Source organism: Quercus lobata, chromosome 1 (genome assembly GCF_001633185.2).
Source record: "Quercus lobata isolate SW786 chromosome 1, ValleyOak3.0 Primary Assembly, whole genome shotgun sequence".
In the NCBI taxonomy this organism is placed as follows: Eukaryota; Viridiplantae; Streptophyta; class Magnoliopsida; order Fagales; family Fagaceae; genus Quercus; species Quercus lobata.
The window spans coordinates 30,651,117-30,657,177 of NC_044904.1; positions in this window are offsets into that span (position 1 = coordinate 30,651,117).

Sequence of the window (6,061 nt, forward strand, 5' to 3'; positions counted from 1 at the left end):
TTGCATGCACACATCACATTTTGGGTGATGTCATTTCATCTATCTATGAATGTGGTGGTCCTACCAGATGGGGCAGAAGCACTTATGTGCGTCCCATCGATGGCCCCCACACATTTCTATTAAAAAAATAGCTAGCTCTAATTATGTAAGAGCAGAATTGATGTGCAATCAGATCTCTATTCTCTATTACAGATTTTTCAGATTTTAATGAATCAAAGCGATAATTTATCTAAGAACTAAAAAAAGAAAAATCAAAGCATACCTCAAACCATGGGTAATATTTCTCATTCCCTTAAAGTGAATGAGGAAGCTCAGCTGCATCAGCGTCGGGTCGGATGATGAGACATCCCAAAGCATGGATAGCACTCAAGGCACGCCAAAATCGCCTTTGAATGGTATCGAGAGAATGTTGGAAGTGGTTGGCAGTTAGCCGGTAGTCAGTGTTGTATCCGACAATAAATAGCACTGTCCTAACGGCCTCCTCAACTGAAACAATACCAGTGTCCTCCTCTAATAGGTGCAGCCGCTTCAACTCATTACACAAGTGCCTAAAAATGGTCTTGTCCATGTAGAATATGTCATAACACACTTGGGGATTCTCTTCTAGTACTTCAATCACATATGACCTCCCACTCAAGATACTATTGCACATAGGTCGCTTCAAGTAGTACTTTTGCACGTACTCTATGCATAGCTGAACGTAGGCTGTGGCAATCTCAAGTTCTACCTCACTATCGTACTCATCTGAATCGGGGTCAGTCATGACTGAATCACGATCTGAATCGGTATCAGCCATAACTGAATCACACATGTGGGCAGCCAAAAGGTTCACATCAGCCACTATAAAGAAGTACATATATATATATGTTGCTATATGTATATATATCTATATTGCTGTATGTATGTATATATATATATATATATATAAGTCAGTATATATATAAATGAGTATATATGGCTGTATGTATATATAAGTGAGTATATATATTTCTGCATAAGTGAGAAAATATAATTCTGCATAGCAAATTTTTTTTTTTTTGAGAAGTGATTCTACATAAGTGAGTATGTATAAATGAGTATGTATATATAAGTAAGTCTATATGTTGCTGGAAGCATTACATACATATATATAGATGTTATTGTGTGTAACAAAGAAATGTTATAAATATATATATATATATATATAGATGTTACTGTGTGTACCATAGAAATTCCATAAAAAACATATCAGATTTTCTAATATATATATATATATATATGTCACCAAACAAAGCAATCCATATAAGAGACGACAACCACAAAACATATTTCTTACATAACTAGCATAGATGTCCAAAGCATTATATAGTAATAATAAAGGAAGGCAGCATACAAACATTGTCCAAAATATTAACATAATACAGTCTTTGCCTATTCACATTAAAGCAAAATAACTAAACTAATTAACTTCCTAGTAGCTCTCTAAACGACACACATTCTCAACCACCCCCACAACTACTGCAATCCACCCCCAATGAACTCAATCCAAGCCCTTCTCCTATCGACCGTCATAGCAAAAAAAGCGACTTTACTCTTGAATTTATAAAGCTCCTACACGACCTTGCAATATCTGACATGATCCACATTGGTGTACTGGTTGAGCAGTGTTACAGCTTGTGTAACTGACTCAGTGTCACCCCCCACACCAGAGTCTCTGGTGTCAATGGACATTTTCCCCCTCCGGTTCCTCATGTCAGTAAACCCCCAAATAGCCTCAGTCATGCTTTCAAGGGAGTGTCATTTCTTCCTTTTTCCACTTGAATGAGATGGTTCAGCTAGCCGCTTTTCAGCTTGCCTCCAGTTTTGGGCTTTACTTGGTGTGGGCAGCTCCTCCACATCATCCACACTATCGGTGTTAACATTGACATAAACCCCTGATGATAGGAAGGCTGCATCTAGCTCTCTCTCTTCGTCACTGTTGGGAGCTAGTTAGGCAGATGAAATTTGGAGGAAACCCATGGCTATGTTTGAATTGAAAAGCCTGCCCAACAGGTTGTAATGTTTCAACCCCTTTTTCTTGAAGTCCTTGAATTTATGATTAACCTATTAACAACCATATATATTGGGTTAGATGACTTATTCATATGAAACCCAATACAAATTAGATGGGTAATTATAATAACCCTATAATAATCATCCACTCTTAGATACCAAAAACAAAAAGAGTAACAGCATTTCCTCAAAATTTAACTTTATATCAAAATCACATTTTTGTTTTCTACAGTAATAAGCCCCTTAGATCAGATTCTATTTCATTCCTAAAAGCATCATCATGAGAAAATGCTACAAAAAAACTATGTCAGCACACTATTTATTAATACACCATTTAATAAACCTCATATTCTTGATATGCAGGGAAAGGTAAACAAAGATACGTATACACTTACAACATAGTGCTGGTCCATATAAACATTTTTGTTTTTGCCTTATCACTATCTTTTTTAGTTGTGAATACATTCAGTGTTTAAAAGATGGGTCATGCTATTATGAACACAAGGTAGATTTCAGCATCATTTTAATTACAACCATAAACTATGCATATAGCTAATTGTAACAAATTTTGTTTGGAGTATGTTAAAGGACTTACCGCAAATGCAGCAGCCCATGCTTCCTCACTGGCCTTCACCGTATTTAAAATGGGGTCCCATCCCATTCCTGTATGTGCGATGAGCTAGGAGAATGTGTGGTATCGACCTTTCATTCGTTGATATTTTTGTGTAAGTTGTGCCTTCTTGTAATTTTTATTCGCGCATTTGTTAAACTCATTCATAACGATTGTCCAAGTTCCAGTCTTGAACTGGCCTTGGGGTATATTCCCTTTAGCGTCCTCTTCTAACAATACATCAATGAAATGTTTCTCGACTACTTCAGGCCACAACTTCCTATCCTTGGCATCAGCTGTTCTCTCTTCCATCTAAATAAATTTTGGTATACTTACATAGACTAGTCATTTGAAATTGTATGATATGGATTAAAAAACATTAACTTCCTACTCACTAAAAGACCCAAGTAGCAGGCATATAAGAGAAACTAAGGTCTAAATTTGGAAATTTTAACATAGATTTTCTGAATTTTAATATAATATAAGCAAGGCCAAGGACCATAAATGGTCATATATGATATGAGAACCCAATAATTGAAAAGCCTGGTATTGAGAGCATCTTTATCCATACATCTACTTACTTTTTGTTGGGATAATGGCCAGCCTTACTGTTTATTTTTTCAAGAAAAAAGAAGGGGGAGGGGGAAGGTAACAAGGGTAAAAATGATCTAATTAGATTATTATACAGCAAGAGAGCCAAAGAACAGTAATCAGCTGCATGTGGACATTCCTATTTGGGCATGGAAACAAGCAGTACTGAACACATTATATGGTTTATGTGTTTGCAACTGCAAAAATATAATTGTTCCTCATTTTATTTTACAAGAAAATTTAATAAAACTAAAGGAAAAATACATAGGTATGCATTGTATACACATCAGCTTATCATACACTTGCAATGGCATTGTATATTTATATAATTGTAAGTGATTATCCCTAAAAAAAAATTATAGTGATGTCAATTTAATTATATCATGGACCCTTTTATTTTTTACCAACTAAAATGATAGTAGAACTAATTCAATCAAAACCTTTGTACAAAAGGCAAGAGGAAATTAGGACAATCTCTATCCATATTATGTACTATATTTGACACTAGCCTCTTATTTTGTCAACACAACGTACATAGAGACTATAATAAATACATATGATATAAGTAGAATTAATTTTTAAAATATTGTATTCCATCAAAACTTAAAATTTTGTCAAATGAAACTTAACATATGTTTACAGTTTACAGTTATACTTACACCTACTGATCTCAAGTTCACATCAGCAACAACACAGAGGCCACAAAATGAAGAGAAAATGCATGACCTAGGTACAAAATTATAACAGAACAAGCAAAAATGATTCACTACCTATGAAATTATAACAATTTACATTTAGGCAGACCTACCAGTAAGGGAACACGGTGAGAGGAGGAAGTAGATGCTCTATATAGCACGAGAGAGGTGGATGAGGATGAGAACGAGGCTTCCATCTGAATGAAGATGTGGGATTAAATAAGCCCTAAGCTGGATTAATGTCAACTGATCTGAGTTAGATTTGGATGTGAAAGAAAGTTGCAACAAGTAATTAAGAAAATTACAAATCTTTACCTAACAAAGCCCTTCAGACTGTGTGAGTTTGGCTTTTTGTTAGCACTAGAGCTTCGTAGGTGAGGAATTATGATTCTGAGAAAGGGGTTAATGTGATTGACTGAGGTTGGTGATGCGGTGTAAACTGAGTGTGTAGAAGACGCGTTTATGATGGGTCGGTGAGGATTTAATGGCGTTGGGTCAGTGAGGGGAGTTATGGAGGTGGAATGGTGCTAGGTCGGTGAGGGGAGTTATGGAGGTAGGTGAGAGTTCTGGGTTGCTCTGACTGACTGTGTGATCTTCGTACCAGGTAGAGAGGATTCGGGCGTGAAGAGATAAGAGTAAAGAAAGGAGACAAACTTGAAAAAAGCTGACCAGGTGGACCCCATAAGAGTGTTCAATTTAATTACCGAAGTGCCACTGAAACTAGTGTTTGTTGTTTAAAATCAGCTCCGAGGTGATTCCAAAAAACTCTGTTCAAACATGGGTTTTTGAACAATATTTTTCAAACAACCCTGAACAGAAATGGTCCACCAAACACGTTTTTTAAATTTTGGACACTAGTGTTCAGTGTTTAAACACTGAACACTATGTTTTGAAATGGGTGACCAAACGGCCCCTAGAGTTCCAAATAAGGCAAAAATTTTCCTGTAGCGTGCTTGTTTTGATGCCCTACCCACAAAAGTAAGCTTGCAGAAAAGAAAAGTGTTGGATAATACATTATGCAGTGAATGTCAGATTGCCCCTGAGGATTCTTTCCATGCCCTTTGGAGTTGCAAAGCCCTTCATCCCGTGTGGTTACCAAACTTTTCTTGGCTTCGAGGTCAATATTCTCAACTAAGATCAGTTTCTGACTTGATGAGTGTTGTCCTTAAGGAATCGGCTAGACTAGATGTGTTTGCAATGGTAGCTTGGTCTGTGTGGTTTCGAAGAAATAAATTCAGATGTAATGAGCAAAGTTTGCCCATTCATAAGGTCTTTGAATCAGCTTCTACATTACTGTCCAAGTTCCAGCAAAAACTCCCTATTCGTGGTCCAAAACCGAAGCTAGCCCTTGCTAGATGGAAGCCCCCAGCCCCAGGTGAGATGAAAGCAAACTTTGCTGGCGTAGTTTTTGTAGATTTAGGAGAAGCAAGAGTCGGTTTTGTTATCTGAAATGAAAATGGAGAAGTCATGGCAGCATTATCCGAGAAAATTGCTCTCCCTTCATCAGTGTAAGTACTGGAAACGGTGGCAACAAGAAGAGCTACTGTGTTTGTAGTGGAGCTTGGTTTTCAACATGTTATTTTTGAAGGCAATGCTGCAGGTGTGATATAAGCTTTGTTTATGAGGGATTTAGTTCTTGCACCAGCTGGTCACTTAGTTAAAGACTTTAGGTCTATAGTGGGTTCCTTAAGAACCTTCTCTCTCTCCCATACTAGAAGGCAAGGTAACAAGGTTGCACATGCCTTAGTAAGGGGAGCTAGATTTTCTTTTCCTTTGCAAGTTGGGATGGAGGATGTTCCACCAAACATTTTACATTATGGGTCTATTTGGATATCGCTTATTTTGCTGAAAACTGAAAATACTGTAGCAAAATAATTTTAAAACGTGAACAGTAGCAAAACACTGTAACAAATAATCTGTCGTGGGTCTTCATTTGTTGGCTGAAACTGCTACAGTACCATGGGTCCCAATTTTAAAATGCAAAATGCTGCAAACGTGCTAGGCAAATGCACGCTATGTTGTTGAAGATTTTCCAACTAAATAAATAAGTCCACTGGGTGTTGACTCTAAAAAAAAAAAAAAAATGGTCAAACTTGTAAAATATTTTCCCTTAATCATAAAATTCTTTATAAAA